The sequence below is a fragment of the Mauremys mutica genome, chromosome 4, assembly GCF_020497125.1.
Source record: "Mauremys mutica isolate MM-2020 ecotype Southern chromosome 4, ASM2049712v1, whole genome shotgun sequence".
Lineage (NCBI taxonomy): Eukaryota > Metazoa > Chordata > Testudines > Geoemydidae > Mauremys > Mauremys mutica.
In genome coordinates, this window is record NC_059075.1 from 104,629,302 (window position 1) to 104,652,987 (window position 23,686).

At 40.8% G+C, this 23,686-nt stretch overlaps 1 long non-coding RNA gene across 1 annotated transcript in view; it reads left to right on the top strand.

Moving 5' to 3' along the window:
* The window catches only part of LOC123370099, a 161,114-nt gene that overhangs the window by 100,065 nt on the left and 37,363 nt on the right, over positions 1-23,686 (top strand). The window contains exon 2 of the long non-coding RNA XR_006579271.1: positions 12,833-12,947. This is a non-coding gene — a long non-coding RNA (uncharacterized LOC123370099). The remainder of the gene's footprint in view (positions 1-12,832; positions 12,948-23,686) is intronic.

The window sequence follows — 23,686 nt, forward strand, 5'->3', positions numbered from 1 at the left end:
TTGCTTTACAGTAACTTGGAAAAAAGTTCCAGTCTCCGAAAGAGCCATGGGGATCCTGACAATCTCTTGTTGCAAAGCAGTCAGACTGGCTGGCACCCCAAAAGTAGCTTCTTCATCCCAAAGACAGCTGCAGTGTGTGCATGACGACACACTTTGCCAGTCAGGAGAGAGCTGGCTGAAATCTGTCAGAGCACGCCCAGAGCAGTCAAATGCCAGAGCCAGGGGGCCAGCTGCCTGATGGCAGTAAACACCATTCCAGGAGCAGTAGGATTGGGGGAGGGAAATACCCTCTCTCAATTCAAGCAAGAACTTACTGTCTAGCACCAGGCAGAGGTGCATTATAAATCACACCTGCACTACAACTCAGCCCCAGAGGCTTGTTGTAAAGATACTGTGTGATAACTGCAATATGCAACGTGCACAGTGGCAGGGAGGGGATATGAATTATTTCAGATGAAGATGGGTAAAAGAGCTTGGTAATAAATCAGTCAGCTTCCTCAATGGCTGCTCGATGATTTTCCAAAGAAACAATGACAATCCCAGCAATCTGAAAGGGATCAGAGAAAAGAAGCAGGATGTTTCATATAAGACCTAACGTCAACCATTGTGTCAAAGTGCCAACATGTGGCAGGAGTTCTTTTCTCATATTTGAAAAAAAAAAGGGATGTGCATGCAGTCCCTTTAGGTACATGTGCAGGAACTGATAATTGTGATAAAGTTACAAAAAGTGTATGGCTAGTCAAGCTCCTGAGGAAATGATTCCTCTAATGCCAGCATCCAAGTTTGAAAACTGAAGCTACAGTTTGGTTACTAGCTAGTGTGTTGTTTGGTGGTATGATAGTGATATCAGAAATATAACTCATCCCAGAGGTGTCCAGGTCAGGGACTGTCGCATACTATGATTTTGCACAGCACCTAAAACAATGAGTTTCTCACCGTGATTGCGACTCTAGATGCTACAGCAAATATAATTAATAGCTGACTTCAGTATGTTGGTATACAGCAATTCTATTAGTTTAAAAGTTGGGACTCAGACTATTATTTGGTTCCTGATCACTCAGGGTAATGTGACACTTCTCTCACAAGTGGGTATATTAAAGCCAAATTCCAGCATGGGTAATTACATTCCACTAATCAGGGCTTTAGGTTACGTCTACACTGCAATAAAACACCTGTGGCTGGTCCAGGTCAGCTGACTTGGACTCATAGGGCTGGGCTGCAGGGCTATAATATTGCATATAGATGTTCTGGCTCCAGCTGGAGTCAAGCCCTGGGATCCCACAAGGGGGGAGGCTTCCAGGGCTTGGGCTCCAGCTGGAGGCCAAACATCTATACTGCCATTTTATAGCCCCACGAGCCCAAGTCAGCTAACATGGGCCAGCCACAGGTGTTTTATTGTGGTGTAGACATACCCTTAGAGTTGGTTGGAAAACAGGACTTTTTTATTGAAAATGTTGACTCTTTAATTGAAAAACTGAGCTTTATCAAATGTTTTCAATTTTCATCCTGAAAGCTTTTGACAACCTGGATATTTTCTGCAGAAAGCAAGTTCTCTGATTGATTAAAAGCCCAATTTTCTACTGAGAAACAGTTTCAATGGAAATTGTTCAGCCAGCCCTATGGATGCACTTCCATCCATTTCTTCTCTACTTATCCAAACTGTAACAGTATGCAAGAGTACCACATCCATTATGTTTTACTCCAGTGGTGGTGAAGTGATCCCTATTTTATATAATTAATATATATATATATATATATATATATATATATATATATATATATAAAACATATAATATGACTTTACAAACTATATAGTATAGCTTGTAAAGCCATTGGGATAAAATACATTATGCAAATATATGTTTTCATTAATATTATTTGAAATTTCCAATGGTTGACAATATGCATAGTTCCACTCTCTCCGATTATTTTTTTTGCATGGTACAGAAAATATGTTCATATGTATTTATGCCTCATTTCAAAATCTCATGTGCACCCTGTGTCTGTGCATGGCACCTGTATTCAATTCCCAGGTTTGTTTTTGGGGCATCCTCAAGTCTTACACATGTAAATACAGTAGCTTGTAACTTTTTTTCAAATCTAGTTCCTAGAGTCTATGCCTATTAGAGAAGACCATATAATAGCATTAAAGGGTGCTGAGAGCCCTGTGAAGAGGCTGTCAGTTCAGAGAGGAAGTGAAGGTGTCTGACCAGAAAAGGCAGTTAGAACTCCCAAGTAGCACATCTGGACAGACTATCATGAGAACAAATTGTGGCTGAACTACAGCACAGAGTGCTGAAATACTACCAGTCGGTGTCTCTGAGCTTTAGAAATTAGCTTTTGAGAACATGACTAGCAAATGATACCCCACTAGATTTATCAGTGTGTGAATAACATACTCCATTACTTGTGCGCTGAGCATCTCGTGTGCATTCAGAAACTTAAAATATTGTGTTACCAGACTCTCCTGTATGCAGATTAGTCATCAGTGAAGAAATGGTCAGTATGACTGCAGGATTTTGGGAATTCCAATATCAAAGTTTTCTTGGGTGTAACACAGTTAAATTAGCTGTTATTTTGGTGAATTTCTGTAAATAGTTGACAGTCCTTTTTTCACTGTAGAATTCCAGGCTGGGCTGTAGAGTCCTAGAGCCTGGGCTCCAGCCAGCCCCGAAGTCTACACAGCAATTAAACAGCCCTGCAGCCTGAACCCCATGAGCCCGAGTCAGCTGGCATTGTCCAGCCACAGGTGTTGAATTGCAGTGTAGACATACCCTGTGGGGCAGGAATTACTAAGAATACACAAAAGATCCACAGTGCTTAGACTGTGTTAGTCTTAAACGACACATGGAGCTTGCCTATTTTAGAAGCTTCTATTACATTTTGGAATTTAAGATCAGAACTTGTGCGATAGCTCAGTGGTTTGAGCACTGGCCTGCTAAACTCAGGGTTGTGAGTTCAATCTTTCAGGGGGTCATTTAGGGAACTGGGATAGAAATCTGTATTGGGATTGGTCTTGCTTTGAGCAGTGGGTTAGACTAGATGACCTTCTGAGGTCCCATCCAATCCTGATATTCTATGTGTACCTGCTTTAACCTTATAAATAATTCTTGTTTCCTTTTCCTATATAATAAATCTTCAGATCATTTATTATAGTATTGGCTAGAAGTGTTGTCTTTGGTGCAAGATCTAAGGTACAATTAATCTTGGGGGTGAGTAAGTGACTGGCTTTTTGGGACTGGGAATAACCAGAATATTGCTGTGATCTTTGGTGTAAGGAATCGTCTATCACAAAGGTAAACTTACCTGGTTGGCAAGACAAATTGAAGTGCCCCAGGGGACTGTCTGATTCCATGTTAAGGATGTCCTGGTACAGGAGGAGTTTACACTTGATAAATGTGTGATGGGTAATCCTCCACCCCATCTGGGGTGCCACCTGATGTACTGGGGTACTGCCTGTTCCACTAGCCTGGAATCCCTTATGCTGTCCTGCTGAGCCAGACCCGCAAGCCTCCTCGCGCACACACACACACACACACAGAGCTGCAGAAAGACACAGACACTGAAATCAGCTCTGCATGGGAAGGCTTCAGCTAAGGAATTGCTCAGCACTCAAAATGCACACCCCCTCTGGAGTGTAAACCCACAATTGTATTGCCTTGTGCCACACAGAGAACTGTACAGTGTAAGCTCATTAAATCCGCTCCCGCCCTCAATATGGAGGAAGCTATGCATAGCTTCCCCCGCCCCAGCCCATTATGAATTCCACAAACTGGTTTTAGAGAAAACAAAAACAAGTTTATTGACTACAAAGATAGATTTTAAGTGACTATAAGGGTTAGCAAACAGATCAAAGCAGATTACCTAGCAAATTAAACAAACACGCAAGCTAAGCTTAAGACACTAAAGAAACTGGTTACAAATAGTAATTTCTCACCCTAAATGTTGCTTTAGGCAGCTTGCAGAGGTTCTTGACTTGTTCCCAGCTAGCCAGCCAGACTGATTGCATTCTGTCTGGTGGACATTCCCCAGGTGCAAACACTTTTGTCGTACAGTTGTATAGTCAATATTCCTAACTTTAGATACAAAAATGAGATATGCATACAAATAGGATAATCATATTTAGGAAATCATAACCTTTCCAATGATACCTCACATGACCTATCTTGCATAAAATACATTATGATTATGACACAATCATAATATTATTATGAAAAATATGGGAAGCAGTGTCACAAAATGGTTGATGAAATCTAAGTATAGAACTTACTGCCAACTGGAGGTTTGTACCCCATTTCCTAAAAGCCTGCCCTGAGGTTGGTAGCCACATTATTGAGCCACTGCAGGATCAGGATTAGCATTAGACTTTCTGGGGGCCAGGGCAGAAACTAAGGAGTGGGCCCCCAAGGAAGGCACATGCAATGGTTGCTGGGGGCGAAGCCAGTGTTGGGCACAGAGGCATTGACGCTAACAGTAGGCTGGCCAGCCTGCTGAGATGAGTCAGGTGCAAGAGGTGGCGATCCCTCCCTGAGCTCTGGGGCTGAAGCCGAAGCCCCAGGGCTGTCGCCCTGGGGCTGAAGTATGTAATTTAGCTTTGGGGGGCCCCCTGTGGCATGGGGCCCAAGGCAATTGTCCTGCTTTCCACCCCCTGACACCGGCCCTGTGCAGGACAGCTTGACATGCTGAACCCCAGGTGTTCAACAAGGCACAATAGCTTTCACAATGGGTGGTAAATCTAATTTAAAGAGGCAGCTGAATTCCATCACTTATAGTAAGTGTGCATATTTATCTTTTACTGTGAGATGTGGCTTCCGTTGTCTGAGGCTTGGCATTTAGCTGTGCACCAAATCTTATCATTGTCTATTGAGGTACTGTGTTGTAGACACGGGGACGAACTCTGATCTTAGTTACACTTGTATAAATTCAGAATAACCTCATTGATTTCAAGGGAGTTGTTCTGGAGTTAAACAGTGTAAGAGCAAAATCTGGTCCATGAAATCCACTGTTTTGACCATCTGCTCTACATACCAGTGATTCTGTGAACCCAATGGCCTGCTGCTTTCTTCAGGTCACAGATAACAGGTGAATACACACACCCTCGTACAAAAGTGAAACATGAATTCCCTTGAGGAAAACCTTGGATGTACCTATTGCTATAATTATAGCTACATTTAAAAAAAATCATAAAGGCGATAGCTAAGTTCAGCTCAGAGTTTATAAACAGATTCTGCATCATGAGCTTATCAGAGGAGGATCTGGCATATTTCTAAGGAATAGGTCATTTGAATTACATTTTTAGGTTCTAAAATTTGGGAGAATTCTGAGAAGATAGACCTGCTTGCTGCAGGTGTCTTCAAGTTCTCTTAGCTCATTCTTTAAAATAGCCAATAGGATATTTGGAGATTTTCTTAGTAAATGCTAAACCCACACTGCAGGCACTTTGTGCTGGTCTACTGGGTGTAAAAGCAGCTGCAAAGCCAATGGACCTATTTGCCTGAGGTGGGAGGGAATCCCCAGCTGGTGAAGGAGCAGGGTAGTGGCTCCTACACAGCCCCTTTCCTGCCCCGTGTATGGGGCTGTGGGTAACTGTTTCTCCTTGGAGCAATCTCAAGGCTGGGACAAAGGTGAACAGTGGGGTATCCCAAGGTCCTATACTGGAATTAATTATTTGGAAAAGGGAATCAGAGAAGTGGAAAACAATTATTTTGTTTTTTCAAGACTAGAGAAGACTGAGGCATATAACACAACTACAGTGACTGGGCAGCACAATGGCAAATGGAAATCAGTGCTAAAATTGCAAGGTAATGCACATTTGAAGGAATAATCTGAACTACTTGTACAACATTCTGCATTAGCTGTAACCACCAAGGAAAAAGGCCTTGACTCATTAAGGAGGCTTAATGAAAATATTTGCCCAGTTGCAAACAAAATGTGAGGATGTATAAAGTATGGGCCAACAAAAATATTACGACATTCTATACATTCATGCTCACCTGTAGTATTGTTTTCAGTCATGGTTATGTTAGCTCAGAAAAGAGATACCAGAAGCAAAACCAGAAGTAGTTCAGAAATGGCCAACGAGTTATAAGAGGATGTATGGTCTTGTTTGTTAAGGCACTTGGTAAGACCTCAAGAAATATGGGTTCAATTCCTGGCTCTGCCACAGATTTCTTGTGTGACCTTGGGCAAGACACTTAATGTGCCTGTGCCTCAGCTGCCCATCATGTGTAAAAGCGAGGACTGGTGGTGTCAGGGAGCTGACAGCCAGTTAAGCACCAGCAAGTCTCCCTCAGTGGAAGGTAACAAGATGACCCAGAGACCCAGGAACTGCCCCAAACCATAGTGCACTAGAACAAGGGAACTATTGGCCAATAAAGAGAGGGTCACGAGTGTGGGAGACAACCTGTACAGAAGCAGGACTGTACAGAAGCAGTGATGAGAGCCATATAAGTCTTAGAGAGAGCTGACCAATACAAGGTTTCTTGTAACTTCCTGTGAAGTAACTGGTACTGCCACTATCAAATATTGGTCTAAATGGACCAATGGCAGCTTCTATTTCCCTATACCATATTGTAGATATTAAGCAACATTTTTACATATGTTTCTTTACAACAGTTTTCTAAACTAGACATATAGTATGAATTATGAACATTTCTCATCTATCAGATTAGTTCCACACATAAAATAAATCTTGAACATGACAACATTTACAATATTAAGAACCTGGGGTTTGGGACTGATCGAGGGAAAAAAAATAGACATACCAGTTGTGCACATGTTATCTTCCCCTGTAACAAGCTTTTACTACTCCAGTCTCATAAATCTATGGGTTTAGTGACCTTTGACAGGTTAAGAGGTCCTATGCCACCCAGATATCTGAGAGGCATCCACACTAGCAAATAGCTGCAATATTCAGAGTGTAACTAGAGTAGCCACTATTGAATAGTTAAAGGCATCATGCTCTCCTTCTTCAAATTAACCCCCTTCTGTGCAGAAAACCATGCAGTAGTAAATCCTGTTGAAAAGACTGAAGCTGTGCTAAGAATCCTTAGCAGTCACTGATGTCCATTGTATTTTCTTCTGCTTTGCCCTTATAAGATCTTAGCTGGAAATGGATGATCCATTCTGGAGGCAATAACATTGACATTGACACTGCTTAACATTTGAACCACTGTTTTGGATGCTCAGAAAGGTTTGATTTTCTCTCACCCCTGCAGTATTTCTCATTTCTGTGCTCCTTTGCATCTTCTGATTCTGGTCCATCTAGAAGCAGACACCATATAAATTTCACAAGAAGCCTGTTTTATATAAGATTCCCAAGCCTTTTTTCAGTGACAAGAAGTTCATCTAGTTCTGATACATAGCACTAGCAGTGGTATTTTAGATCTTGAACTTCTCTTTATCACATTAAGGGCTCTGGTCCATCAATTGATAATGGATGGGCAGACGGCTGTCCATGCACAGAGACTCACAGACTTTAATTTCTGTTTCTCCTTTCTCTGATATCAATGGCTACTATGATTGAGAAGTCTTTAAAAAAAAATATTTCAGTGAAGCTCTGAGCAGGTGCAACATTCCACCCAGAATTTGGGCCTGTATTTTAAATACTGTACATAAGAAGATGATACATGACAGAGAAAGAGCCAAGAGGAAACATCACCATGATGAACTCACTATAAAAGAAAGCAAATTATTGTTGTGCTTCCATACCTACTTGTGTGACTGAAAACTAAAGAGGCAGCAAAAAATTTACATGAGTAAATGCAAGCTTCTGATGATGACAAACCCTCCCCAATTTATTTCATTTAGTGTTGAGTTAGTTACCTATCTAATAATTTCAAATCTGTCTCTCAGGTGGGAGGTTTGGCTGACATTACCTTCAGAATCTCTCCCCCTGCCTCTTCCTCCATATTTTAACAAATATAGAACCTCATCCCATATTTAAATGATGCACAGACTTTACACTAGTTCTCTGGGCTTTGGACAGGTATGAATTTCACCCTGTTTGCATTTATTCAATGAATATGGTTTTGAATTATTCATTCTATGGATTAGTCACAAATATTCAAACAAAACTGTGTTGCTTCACCGTAACTGGTCATGTCAATTGCATAGAACTGATTCTGTTCTTTGTTCCGATGAATATGCAAGGATTCTGGGCATGAATACTTGGTGCTAGAATTTAAAATTCACTTTATTATACATGCAGTTTTGAAATGAGATGTGTGACCACTTTGTCAGTACAATAGTGTGTAGGAGAGAAAAGGATGGTTGGCTGGTTAAGAAGCTGGACTAGGGCCAGGCCAGGCACCAAGGCCCAAATTAACAAAGATTCTTAGGCCCCAACTGCCATTAAAGTCAATCTGAGTTAGGCACCAAAATACTTTTGTGAATCTGAGCCCAAGGGGAGACTGTAATTTCCCAATCTGTCTCCCACTAGCTCCATTTCCTGCTGCAGCCTCCCTGTGAAGGGGAGAACCCACACAGATCCAGTTTCAAGGATATAGCCCTAAGTGATTTGTCCGATGTTACACAGGAAGTCTTCAGCATAGCATAGATTTCCTGAACTCAACCCAGTGCCTTAATCCTAAAACTGTCCTTCCTATTCTGTTTACCAGCGTGGCATATGAGCACCTTCCAGTCATGCAATAGTTTCTGCTGCCTGAGTGGATGAGTGGAACTATAGACAGAGACAAACAATGCACTTCAGGTATAAATCTCTGGCCAAACAATCATTCATGCTAACAACGAGGAGTCCTTGTGGCACCTTAGAGATTAACAAATGTATTTGGGCATAAGCTTTTGTGGGATATAATCCACTTTATCAGATGCATGGAGTAGAAAATACAGTAAGAAGGTATAAATATACAGCACATGAAAACAACTCCTCGTTGTTTTTACTGATACAGATTAACACGGCTACCCCTCTGAAACCTGTCATTCTTTCTAACGTTCATGCATTAGACTGTCTCATCTTCTCAGCAAGTTCAGCATCATTTCAAATGGTCACTTTCCAAAAGATCAAAAACTTGTCCTCTGCCCAATTCCCTAATACATTCTCTCTTCTCTCTTCAGCATCCTGCTGTTTCTTCTCTCTCTGATATCAAAGTTTGCTGGTTTTCAACTTTGGTGAACACTGTTGCCTCAGTTTTCTATTGAAAAGTCATTTGTTAGTGAGGTTAGGTGTTAAATTGATGGGAGAGGCAAATACATTTATCTTTTAACCACAAAATGGGGATAAGCAGCCTGATAGCAATGGGCGCTTTCTCACACCAGTCTATTACTAAGACTGAGAGGGTGTTGCAGTCTCCACGACCATTCTAGTCTACACTTCTCTGCAGTAATGAGACCACCAGCAAGGGTATCAGTGCCAGTGGTGGTGGTAATTTTTGTGATGTGGACACCTGTCCACTACAACTTTCAGTGGGAAAACAATTAATTTCACATAGCCCTTTAGACGGTTGTCAGATGGCAACATCTTTCAGTCATTAATGACCTGAGCCAGTTTCAAAGTGACCTGTGAGTTACAGGCTCTGTTGCCCATAACCAATTCTCTGCACTATCCACTCCCTTCCCTCTTCTGTGTAGAACTGCTATGTAGCACTTTCTGTTCATATAAGCACAGATGACAGAACTAATTAGGTTAGATTCTGACACCTTTACTCATGTTGTCTAGTATCTCACTCTGAATAGTTCCACTGGTTTCGATGGATGGCAAAATCTGGGCCACTTTTTGCCAATTTTTTGTTTATTTATTAAGGGGTATTGGACAAGGTAGTTTTTAAAAAAAAAGGAAAAATGGAAATTGTTTCTTTGTGATTCTAGAACTCTATCTGCAACTAGAAGTTTGTGCAGTAGTAGCAGCCACAACTGTAAATAATAATAATAATGTTGGATAACAGACTCAGAACTCCTAGATAAGGTCCCATGGGGAGAAAATCCTAAGGGATAAAGGAGTTCAGGGGCACTGGCATTTTCTCAAGGAGCCAGTTTACAATTGTGTCTCTAATATTATCCGGATATTATTCTTCCTCACTGTCCGTCAGAAGAGGCCAATATGGCACCATCAGGAGCTCTTTAATGACTGAAAGGAAAGGAATCCACAAAAAGCAGAAACATGGACAAATTGCTAAGGAGTGCAAAAGACTAGTGCAAACATGTAGGGACAGGATCAGAAAGGCTAAGGCACAAAATTAGCTACACCTAGAAAGGGTCATAAGAGGCAATGAGATATTCTTTAAATACATTAGGAGCTAGAGAGACAAAGTAAACTGTGGGTCCCCTACTTAGCAAGGAAGGAGAGCTAATAACAGATGATGTCACAAAAGATGAGGTGTTTAATGCCTTTGCTAAAAAGGTTGTTGGTGACCAGATACACAACACAATTAACATTAACAACAAGGGGGAAGGAATGCAATCCAGGATAGAAAAAGAACAAGTCGAAACATTTGGATAAGTTAGATGTATTCAAGTCAAGAGGGCCTGATGAAATTAATGCTAGGGTACCTGGGGAACTACCTGAAGAAATCTCAGAACCATTGCCAGTTATCTTTGAGAACACATGGAGGACAGGTCAGGTCTTAAAGGACTGGAGAAGAGCAAATATAGCACCTATCTTAAAAAAAGGGAATAAGAAGACCCAGGGAATTATAGACTAGCCTAACTTCAATACTTGGTAAACTATTGGAACTAATTCCTTAAACAATCACTTTAAGGAGAATAGGGTTATAAGTAATAGCCAATATGGATTTGTCAAGATCAAATCATGCCAAACCAACCTAATTTCCTTCTTTGACAGGTTCACTGGCCTAGTGGATGGGGGGAAGCAGTCGATGTGATATCTTGATTTTAGTAAGGCTTTGACACAGTCCCACATGATATTCTCAGACACCAATTAGGGAAAAGTAATTTAAATGAAATTATAAGGTGGATGTTCAACTGATTGAAAGATTATATTCGAAGAGTAGTTATCAATGATTGCCTGACAAACTGGGAGTGTGTCTCTAGTGGGGTCCTGCAGGAGTCAGTCCTGGGTCTGGTACTTCTCCAGGGTGGGACCATCAAGAGCAGCCTGGAGAACTACTTTTTGCTTCATGTGTATTAGGGTGCAAGAGAACAGTCTTAAGGGTCTGCCATGCAGATGCTGCACTTGTACTTATTCACCATCCTGTGCTATTGGTGCACTGGGTGGTGGGTCATATTTTGGTTTCCCAAACCTCTGTTAGGAATGGATAAGCCATAAAGTTACAGGTGCCCAACTTGAAACATTTTAAAGGGGCACAATTGTCAGATAATGGGGTCAGATGCTTCCTGAAAACCAGACTCTTATTATTTGTCTCAAGTTGGGCACCCAAAAACTGAGGCATTAAAAATTAAGTAGCCCATTTACTACAGATGCATATTGATTGTCTGTAACTTACTCAGGTAAAGGCTGCCATTCATTCCTTCTCTGTGAGCTACTGTATGTGAAAAATCCCTGTATAAATACCAAATGCAACTAAGGCTGCTTGAATTAACTTGTCTGAACTTCAATGCCTTCTGCAGAGACTGCTTTGCAGCTGAGATTTCAGTTTGCCACAGCACAACAATTCATTTAAGCATCCTTAATCATACTGGAGATTGATGCTAAAGAGTCCTCTCCTTCCATTATATTTTAATGGATCTTGTATCCACAGAACATTGAACATTATGCACCAACTTGGACCATGATCCAAAGCCCACTGAAGTCAATGGGAGTTAATGCCCTAGGTTTGATGTGAGGTATATTAAAATTCAAGCATACAACTAAAGACATGAGGAATTCTTTTCCACACTATTGAAGTTGCGAGGATTACACCCTGATATAAGACTTTCTCTCCCCCTCACCCCAGTGCTATTGAATAGATTACATTTATTTCATGCCCTAAATCAATCATGTTTGGAATTTAAATTTCATTGTTTATAAAATATTTTTCTGAATGATCAGTGATAGCAGGAAGGGGCTTGTGTAGGATGCAATGCTAACCAGAAAGAAGAGAGAAAAAGGATAGTATTGTACCTGAACTCCAAAAAGAACAGGAAATCAGTAATTCAGGCAATAACATATCTTGTCCTCAAGGAAACTAAAATTAGGAACTCTGTGGAGAAGTAGACAAGCATGAACCACTTATTACATTTCCTGTCTTTAAAAAAGAAAGTGTGTGAAAAAAGAAATTTTATTGCAAGCCTAATATTATTTGGTGTCTTTCTTAAAGGCCCATATCCTGGAGTCAGGTGATTATGGGAACATCTAGCTGTCATGATTTTGGAGAAAGTTTAAAAACATGATCCCCAAATACTCAAACCAGCAAGAAAACAGAAAGAACCCCAAATTTGTTTTTTAAATTGTCACACTTTTTAAGCCAGTCAGTCACATATGCTTTTTGTTTTTGGTTTTGGTTTGGTTTTTTTGGTCCTAACTCGTAGTTTTTGAATGTTTGTGTTTGGCAATACTGGGTGTATGTTGCCTTTAGTTCTAATATTTCAATTGAGACAAATATAGTGTTTAAAACAATACAATACTCTGATACTGGGATGATGGGCATAATGTAGGATTCCTCTAGCTCTTATATTACAAAGACTATAAATAGAGCCAATATTTCACAAAAATCCTTTTATCCTTCAGGCACCGAATGCAAACACATGTCGTCTTTGAATGGAAACCTCCCTTGATCCAGAGATAAAAGATCCTGAACATAATTAGAAAAGTTCTTATTTTCTTAACTGAGCGATCAGTTATGAGGACAAAGGAGTTCAGCAAAAATCAACATTTTGCTCTTTTTGCTATATATGATAAGTCTCCCTATTCTTCCAGGTTTGGATTCTGAAAACCAGTAACTGCTGGGGGGGAGGAAGATATATGACCCTGTAAAAACACACAGCGAAAGATTGAGACCAAACATCTGCTGCCTACTTGTGCAAAATTTCAGGTACAGTAATTATGTACAGGGTTGTCCTCCCTATCTTCAGGTACCTTGGACATTTTCCTCAACAATGTGCCATTTAATAGTGGTGGGGAACATGTGGATCACTTCTGCGGTCCTGGGGGATTTTTAAAAATGTTACCTTCATTAATGGATTTCTTGTAACTGTGTTTTTTTGAAATTTTAGGATAGGGATCTGATTATACATAATTCCCCGATGCTGTATATATCATGGGTTATAGTAATCCTCTTTATATTAATCCTTCATGCTGATCCTCTGCCCGCCCAGCCATTGTTATACTATATATTTAGTATTCACATTAGTTATATACCAAACTACAGGTTATTTAGAGAAGGCAACAATTCTCCATGTTCTTTGTTGGTAGCAGTTCCTTTGATCTGTTGCACAAATGGTGGACATTCCAGCTTGATGACAGATGCAGTGTAATGCCAGTAAAATAAGCAGGGTATCCCCCTCCAGCATTTTGTATGAATAGCAGTATACAAAGCATATTTGTTTATAGCCCCTTCTGAATCCTTTCTTAAAGGCATGTTCTAAGCATCTCAGTTGCCATTGCATCATTGTTGTTAGAGGGCATTTATTGGCTTTCCTATAAACTTCTAAGACTGTAACTTTATCCTCTTTCTTTATGCCAAGTATCAGCCTATAGCAGCTGGTTGCAAAGCTGTTTAATCTCTCAGAGTGCTCTGGTTAAAATCCATGACTCATAACCATACAAAAGTACATCTAGGCAAGATGCCTTGAAAATGTTTAGCTTTAAGACCAATGAAGTATCGACTGTCCTCCAGAACTTCTCAAGTGTACAGAACACACTCCAAGCCTATCTATTCTTGCATGTTCTTTACAGTGGATGATTGTTCTCTGCTGAAACAAAGTAGTATTTGAAATTGTGAACATTTTCAATTTCATCTCTTGAATTTAGACAAGTTCTGTAGCAACAGCAGAACACTAATCTTTTGTTGCACCAACTCTCTTCCACTGTGCGTTCTCCTGTTGTAAAGATGCTGTTGTGATATATAGATATATAATAATCTGCTAGCCAAATATCCTAAACAACCAGGGCAGAAAAATACAGCCACTTGGTAGGGCTCCTAAAGTGTGCTTCCTTCTTAGGATTGAAAAGAATGCCAGTGCATTTGTCTACAAACTCACGACTTCATAACACCAACTGCCTCATGTGGACCTCATGAAAACAGTGTATCCAAGAGATGTAACGGTCTATCACAGCAGAGCAAACTTGAAGAAGGGAATGTTTATTCAAAAATAAATTGACTTGGCTGGTGACTTTCTCTATATCCATTGCTCTCACTATTGATAGAGATGTTTCTCCTTAACAAACCAGGGACAAATTTTGTCCCCTGATACTGCCTCAATACACTGGTCTGGCAATGTTTATGGGACATTAATGCACCACAAGGGACTGGGGGGAAATTCCAGCACTGCAAGCACAGTGTAGAACCCTGATAAGTCCCTATTAGCACAAGGACTAAGAGTACTACCCAGGGTGAAAACCATTTGTTCTGTCATGCTCCCTGAATTGTCCACAAGGCACAGCGCCTGCATTTTAAAGGAATAAAACATTGCAAGCTATTTTTTGTGCACTGCATATTGTATAATTAACACTGTCAATCAATTTTCTATTTAAAACAGGTTTTAAAATGTAATTTTCCCCTTGCTGGTTAAATGATGTGAACACCTGTTTGCTGAATTAGAAACTTACCCTGTTTCTACTCATTTCCTTCTGCAAAAGCTTGGCAAAAAGTATGAATAAAAGGGCGGACACTAGCGCTGTCCATAGACTCAGAAAGATAGAACTTCATAAACCTCCAGTTGGAAGATTTTTTGTTCCCCACAACCGTGAATAGAGAGAGTTAACACCTGGTGTAAAACTAGATTAACAGTGGTGAATCAGGCACACAGTGGGCAGTCACAATGCCTCTTGCAAGTTATTATGTGAAACCTGATGCACACTGTTGTCTGCAGAAGCATGGCAACTCTTAAAGACTTGTACAAAGCCTAATTTAGCCATTGGGGACTTGGGGGAGGAAAGTACTGGACATCTCTAAAGTGTCATAATAAACACAGGGTGCCTGACATTCTTAGCATTCCATAATTCTCACTTTGAATTGTTTGTTATAGATCAAAGTAACCATTGAACCACTGCAGTGTTTTAGACTGTCCAAAAAGAAGCATAAAAAATCTTAATTAGGTATGAAAACTTTTGTTGAGAGAAAGGTGGTAAATTTCAGTCCAATTATTTGGGCCATATCCATCAACAGTTTTATTAAACATATCTCAGAGGAAATCCAGTAAGTGTAGGGAGTGTCCATATAGAAAGTATTACTTACCTCTCTGTTTGGAAGATTTACTACATATCTGGTGTCCTTGAGGTGAGGCAGAGTGTAAAGCCATGTGACCTAACAAAACCCTTTGAAACATGTAAATATGAATGAAACACCCAGGAGAAGTGGAGAAATCCAACCTATTGCATTCTGAGCTGAGGACATCTTAACATCAAAGTAAACAGAGGCTGTGTAAGCAACTTTGGGTCTGATAATCAAAGTCATCTCACCCCAGCCCCACCAAAAAAAAAAAGCTGGATTGGTTCTTCTCCCTAATCCAAGGTGAGCCAAGAACACACAGAAGGAATGTTCAGAAAGGAAGGATGGTCCAGTGGTTAGGGCAATGGGAGACCCAGGTTTAACTCCAAACTCAGCTACAGATTTCCTATGTGACCCTGGGCAAGTCATTCAGCCTTTCCATGCCTTAGTTCCTATCTGCAAAATGGGGGAGAATAGCACATCCCTACCTCTGAGGGGTGTTGTGGGGGTTATTAATGTATTATGGGAAGTGATTTGGGGTGTACTAATGAAAAAGGCAATACAAGAATTAGGTATTAAAATAAGTCACAATTTCCCTCCCCACGGGTGGCTAATAAGATGGAAAGCTGGGAAACCACAGAGCACAGGAAAGGAGATAAATGGGGAACAGCAAGAATGTGCAGAGCTGTATGGGTGAATGGTAGCAGCTATTCAAAGTCAGCAGTAGCTCTCTAGAATCAGCAGAAGGAAAAAGTAGCAGCAATAGTTGGAGGGTGACCCGAAGCACAGAATGGCCGTGAGAAGAGGGTAAGAATGAGAACCTTGAATACTGGGTGAATGACTGAAGAGAAACCAACAACAGCATGCAGACCCAGTCATCCCATAAGGCTGTCCAGGAAAAGCCGATGCACATAATGCATGGGAAAAGGAGTGCAATTTACTTATCTGTTGTCCCATGGAAAATCCTTCTACTGAACATGTCTGGTAGGTGCAGCAACAGAAACGATGGGCAGATAATGGGAAACTCTTGCTATCAGGGCTAGTATTTTCAAAGGGGCTTAAAGAAGTTAGGTACACAACTTATATTGTTATTTAATGGGAACTGAGCACCTTACTCCCATGGACCCCTTTGAAAATCTCAGTCCAATTATATACAATTTAATCAATGAAAGCCCCTCCTGGTGGTATACAGATCAGCTGTGCAGTCAGCACATCCAGCTATGCTCTGGGATATCCATGTTCCAGACTGGAATGTAACTTATCCCCAAAATATGGAGATGAGCACCACTACTTTTTATTAGCAATAGTAACTTGCTTTTTGAGAGTGGGGGAAGGTATGATATGGAGGAGCTGGGGTGAGCATAAATACACAATAAAAGGACTCAAGGGCATTGGTGCAAAGTCAAAATTACTCAAATGGCAGGGTTATGAATTCAAAGCAGAGCTCGGTCTAGAGAGAATCTGGGACAGCTAGTAGTGAACCAAATCTCAATCAATCACTTGTGCTGCCTGCAACCTCAAAAACCATTGTTTAAACAACTCTTTTATTTGAAAACTGCTGTAAAAGCCCCAAATACTGCAGGATAGGATAGGTTATTATAGTGCTTTGTGCTGTCACTGTAATCAGCTGCAGGTTTGTTTGTTCTAATAAGAACAAGTTTTGGAAAGTAAAAGTAGGAATTGGATAAGTTTGCAGAAAGGCTTCTGTTCTCAGAAACAGATCTTGAACAAAAAAAGTTTTCTTGAACAAAATTGGGTACAGAGGGTGAAATGCACCACCCACATAGTGCCTGAGTACAGAGAGTCTGAGGCTTGATATGAATTCACCCCCTCAATCCAGCATCAGGGTGTGGGGCTACTTCACAGACCAGCTCTCTCCCCAGTTGAGGCTTTTATTTCTCCAGGATGTAGTAGCATCTGCAGCTCTCTTGTGTTGGTTGCATAAGGCAATGGATGTGCATAAGTACAGTTCCATGGCCCCTCTTCTGACCTGTCTCTGGACTACCCTGGCTCACCCCAAAATAGACCTGCTGCAACAGGCTTGCAGAAGACACTTCTGTTGTGCACATGCACCCCTGTGCAACTGCCTAAACAGCTGTGCCCTCACGTAACCCCTACATTAGGGTCGGGTGTTGTGGAGGGCCTTGGGCCAGCATGAGTTTGGGCCAGGGAGCACAGCTAGTTTATTTGTCCGGACTACTACTTTACAGGGATGTAAAATCCTCTAAGTAAAGCTGGAGAGAGAGAGAGAGAGAGAGATTGAGATTCAGTGTTCATCTCTGGTTGTTAAAAAACAGTGATTGGCTAACCATGCTCAGGAACTTCCCAGAGGGAAATAAACAAAGATGGGTTACTTGGCCAATGGATAAATCTAGCAGTTGTGTAGTATGCAAGATTAGTAATAGTACTTTCTTACGTTGCCAAAGAATTAGCCACAATGTTTTATAAATTTGTGCTATGAAGTTTATTCAGGCGGAATTATGCCTCAAATGGCCGTTTATGTCTCCATTAAAACCATTTAATGGGGCCCGTGAAACAAATCAATTGTACATAATCAGTTTTGGTAGTTAGAACTATTCAGTGACTTAATTTCCATTAAATAAAGGCAACATCCACAGGAAAACTAGTGTTTTCCATTTAAAAAACAAAACAAAACTTGTAAAAATTTTCGCTGTTCCCAGCTTGTGTGCTGTGGAAATGCTTTGGTTCTGACAATTCATCTGTGTAACCTTAGCTTTCAGCAGCATGAATAACAATGTCTGAAAGCGGCTTAGAACTATGAAAACATCTCCATTCCATGGGGAGAGGAAAAGTCTTAAAAACTGCTCAGATTTTTTTTTTAAGCTCTGTTAAAACATACCAACCATGCACACAAATCTCTTCTGGATTTGTTCCTTAATGAGAGAGTGCAATGTGAATATTTGTCTACATCCAGCAGCTACATGGTTGCCACTCCAATCCCTGTTATTTAAAAAACAGGGCCAAAGGCAGTGCTGATTTACACCTCACACAATCCTGTTGAAGTCAATGGGATTCCCAAAGGCTATACGTCATTCGCCGAGCTTTGTGGGGTGGTGGGGCAAGGACGGAAGCAAAATCTGCACACTGGGACCCAGGGGTAAGATTAGGCCCTCAGGATGTCAATGTGTGCAGCAAACCTGAATCTGATTTTTCACTGCATTGTCAAAATTCAGGCCTGTTTCACCATTCTTCCACCTACTAACCCTATGCCTTTCAACCACACAAACAGACAATTCTTCCTCCCCTGGAATGTCTTCCTGAATTGCCAAATTTCCTCCTAGCTCTAGTCAATAAGGGAAATTCACCTCTGTGCAGAGGGACTGTCACAAAACCTATGCACTAGTTAATCCCTACTTCTATTTTTTGAGGGCTTAAGTAGTGCTTGCCTTGAGCCGGCTGTCTGCAGAAGGGTGAATTTAACTCTGGGCAAATAGGGATCCAATTCACCCCTCCCCCTCCCTAAAATCAATGTGACTTGAACGGGAGTTCGATCAGACCCTAAATGAGAACTAGAAGAACTAGTGTTTTGTATTGGTTGGATATTTGAAGAGTAACCAGAAATGCAATCCTTCAGATAGCTGTGCAACATATGGGGTGCAGCAAGTAAAAAGCAGGTTTCTCAATCATAAAGTGTGTGTTCTTGGAGACGGCAGACTGTTGGAAGTTGTCCATTATTTAGTGCCCTGGAGTGTCTTGCACTGGGAGTTTTATCCCTGAAATATGTGGATGGCATATTGTCACGTTCATGAACATGCACATGACATGTCACTGCCTCCCACTGAACATGAACTCTAAGACGAACATTGTCTCTCTCCTTCCCACAGATCACATCATTAAAAATAAATATTCTTCATGGTTAAATTACATATTTTGACTGCCTTCCTAAATCTCTAGGTTCCTTGTTTTAAAACCATTAATCCACATTTACATGGTTCATCCACTGAGCCTATCTATCAGCATTAAGTTTAACTCCAGCAGTTGGGTAAATATATGAGTTTGCCTGACCACATATCCATTTCGGCCTTATGAACTTCTTTTGCTGCCTTTGTGAAAAGCTTAGTAAGAAACCTTTTAGTTCAAGTGTCCCAACACAGTAGGTCACTTTAATACTGGTTTTAAGGAATAAATTCATAGCTCATGTGATCTTATATGCACTTGCAGAATTGTTGCACTATGAGTGGTTTAATCATCTTAATAAGTAAAATTGTAATAGGCACCAAATTATGTGAAGTGGCATATTGTTATTTGTTAAGCATTATTGTTGCAATCATAGGAATTATCACACTGGATCATATCAGTGGGCCATCTAGTCCAGAAATAGGAAGGAAGGGGCTGAAGGCCAGAGGCTTCAAGGAAAGGTACAGGAAACCCCACATTGGACAATTATAGAATACATTTGCAATATGGGAAGGTTCTTCCTAACCTCAGGAAGTTAGTAATTATTCCCTTCCCCTGAGCATAAGGGTTTATTGCCCTTGTACATTTTTATCCTATTTAATATAAATATGGATTACACCCTTGGGTTCAGTTTCATGTGGCAAAGTGTTCCACAAGTTAATTTCACATGGTTTGAAAATTATTTCCTTTTAAAATATATATTTTGTTTTCTTTTCATTTAATTGGGACTCCCCTTGTCCTAAAAAAGATAAATAGAACCTCTTGATATACATTCCCTATTTTATTTTATTGACCTCTTCCATGTCACCTCTGATTTGTCTCCTCTCTAAATCCTAATCTTTTTCCACTTCTCATATTGAAATCCTTCCGTGCCTCTAATATTTTTGTTGCCCTTCTCTGGACCCCCACCCCTTTCTCCCCCGATACATTCTTTCTGAGGTGGGCTGACCAGAACATATTATTCAGGGTGAGGCCGCACAATCAGTTCATATAATGTTATTTCAGTGGAATACTTACAGTCCCTAGAGAAAGGGTGTGAAGGTGTGACAGGACTATGAAGATCATAAGATGGCTCAAAGATTGATACTATGAGGAAGGTTTTGGGATAATCAACCACTGGGAAGCATTCACAGAAAAGATTCTTCTCAACTGATAAACTTGACTTGAGTACCTGGGATATTAATTTTCTGGGATCAAGGCTGTCATGATAAGGGTTTGAACTAGGAAATGAGGGGAGAAGGTTGTGAGAGACTCCTGAAATCACCATGCCTGGCTTCAATACACAGGAGGAGGAAAATCAGCTAAATTAAGATATAGGAAGGAAAATGGAACACCACAAGATGAGAATATGGACAGAAAGGAGAAGAAAATACAAACATTGGTTGTAGTAGTAGTCAGGTATGTGTTACACTTAGTGAAAAGACTATACCTAATCTGGATAGAAAACTGGTTGGGATCGGAGGGATACAGCTGAAATGCTTGTACATAATGCAAGGAACCTGGGCATTAAAATGGAGGAACTGGTGGAATTCCAGGTCAAAGCAGGTACAATATTACAGTAACATAGTGAAATAGCACTCATGACTGGACTAGAGGTATTGAAGGGTAAGTGCTATTCAGGAGAGATGGGAATAAAAGAAAGGTAGTGGGATTGCTTTGTACACCAATGAATTGGTAAACTGTAGAGAAACACTATAATTTTGTATGGACAAAACAGAATCTGTCTGGGCCAAAATCACTTTGGGGAAGGATTGTAAAAGAGGTTCTGTTGGGATAGGGCTAGGGGGTCTGATATAGGCTCCCAGAGTCTGACTCTGATATGGATAGTGATCTCTGTTAGAGAAATCATTTTTGGGAATTGTCATAATGGGAGACTAACTTCCTGGATATAGATTGGAGAATAAATTCTACTAATACTGATAAGGTCCACTTACTCCTAGATGTGATAAATGACAGTTTTCTTCATCAAACCAACTGAACCAACAAGAGGCGAAGCAAATTTAGATTTGGTTTTGGTAAGTAGTGAGGACGTCATAAAAGAGCTAGTCCTAGGAAGTGACCTTGGATCAAATGATCATGACTTGATTTCAGTTTAAATGAAATGGAAAGATAATCAAAACTAGGCTGGCAACTATGATATTTTATTTCAAAAGGGCACACTTGGGGAAATTAAGGGAATTATTTAAAGCAGGCAACTGGACTGAAGAGCTCAAGGATTTAAATGCAGAGGAGGCTTGGATTTCCTCAACTGTATGAAAATTGTCTGAAATTTGCATCCCAAGCAAGGGGAAACAACTTGTAGGGAAAGGCTCCAGACACAGTTGGATGAATAACCACCTCAAAAAAGTTATTAGGAGTAAGTAGAGAACCTATGGGGAGTGCATTAAAGGGTCTGGTTAGCAAAGAAAGCTACATCATAGAGGTCCGATAATATAGGAATAAAGTGAGAATTGCTAAGAGTCAAGTTGAATTAGCTCTTGCCAAGGAAATTAAAATAAGGAGATATTTTAGTTATATAAAAAAAAAAGAATGAGAAAGGATGAGGTCGGGCCGCTATACAATGTGGATGGGAAGGAGATTAAAGCTAATCTAGGCATGGTCCAAAAATTAAATGAATACTTTGCCTCAATTTTCAATAAGGATGAAAATATGGAACCTGTGCATGAAGGCAGTATGGCTGATGGAAATGAGTGTCTAGAAATGGAAGCTACCACATCTGAGGTGAAAGAATAATTTAAAGAGCTTAATATGCTCAAATCAGAGGGACCAGATCATTTCTATCCTAGAATACTGAAACAATTGGCATGTGAGTGCTAGTCCAGTAGCAAGGAATTCAGGGGTTGTACTGAGAATAGTTGACTGGAGAATAGTTAATGTCATACCTATATTTAAGAAACGAGGGGGGAAAGTGATCTGGGTAACTACAGACCCATTAGTTTCTCCTCAGTAGTATGCAAGGCTTTAGAACAAATGGTGAAGGAAAGAATAATTAAGTTCATAGAGGAAAGTGGTAAAAGGGATTTTAATGCAATATGGGTGTACCAAAGGTAGACTAATCATGCCAGACTAATCCGATTTCCTTTTTTGAGAAAATAACTGATTTTTTAGATAAGGGAAGTGCAGTAGATCTAATATACTTGGACTTCAGTAAAGCATTTGACATAGTACCACATGGGAAATTATTAGTTAAATGAGGGAAGATGGGTACTAGTACAAGCATTGTACAGTGAATAAGGTATGGCTAAGGGGGAGAAGGCAAATTGTTGTGCTGAAAGGTGAATTATCAGAGTGGAGGGAGGTTATTAGTGGAGTTCCTCAAGGATCAGTCTTGGGACCAAATCTGACTGAGTATTTTTATTAATGACCTTGGCATAAAATCTAAGTGTGCTAATTAAATTTGCTGATAATACAAAGATGGGAGACAGTCAATACAGAAGAGGATTGGAAGAGTATACAGGAAGATCTGGATGACCTTGAAGATTGGAGTGATAGAAATAGGATAAAATTCAATAGCACAAAGTGCAAGGTCATGCACTTACTAACCATAAGAATTTCTGCTATAAGCTGGGTGCTCATCATTTGGAAGAGACAGAGGAGGAGAGAGACATGGGTGTGTGGGTCAATCACAGGAAGACTGTGCACCACCAGTGTGAGGTGGCTGTGAAAAAAGGCAAATGGGAACCTAGGATATATTAGGTGAAGCATTTCCAGTAAAGATAGAGAAGTATTAATGCCAATGTGCAAGGCACTGGTAGGACCTCATTTGGAATACTGTGTACAGTGCTGGTCACCCATGTACAAGAAAGAGGAATGTAAATAAACAGGTGCAGGGAAGAACTACTGGGATGATCAGGGAACTGGAGGGCTGTTGGGGGGTTGAAGTCTGAACCTGGCAGCTCCACCCAGTGGCAAGAGTCAATGGCCATAGTACCCAGTGGTGAGAGTCAGTGGCTGGGGATAAGGGGACCTAGGTCCCTCCCTGCACCATTGGGTTTCAGCCCAGGACCTGCAGGTGCACTTATGCTTGTCCCTTGGGCCACTTCCTATCCCATCTTCGGCACCTCCGTCAGTGCCACTGGTCAGTTTTTTTTAATTCAGTTCTCTCTGATTGTGCTCAGGGGGAGGGTCTTCCTCTATCAGCCATGGCCTGTCATTCCCGGCCCCCATGGAGTGAAGGGCCTTTGGTAATTTGGCAGTGGGCCTGGCCCCAGCAGCTTCTCTGCAGAGTTTGCAGAGTTCGACTGCTCCCCTGCTCCATCAACCCAGACTGAGCTGAGCTGCTCCCTTTGGAGCCCCCTCCTCTAATGTGAGCATGCTTTGCAAGTATGGCTGGCCAGGGTCTTCTGAGCCCAGAGCTGTTCACCAGTGTGGAGCTCATCCACCCCATTGTAAGGGCCTATATCATGAGAGGACACTGGAAGAGCTCAGCTTGCTTAGGCTGATGGGATATGATTACTCTTTATCAACACATTAGGGAGGTAAAT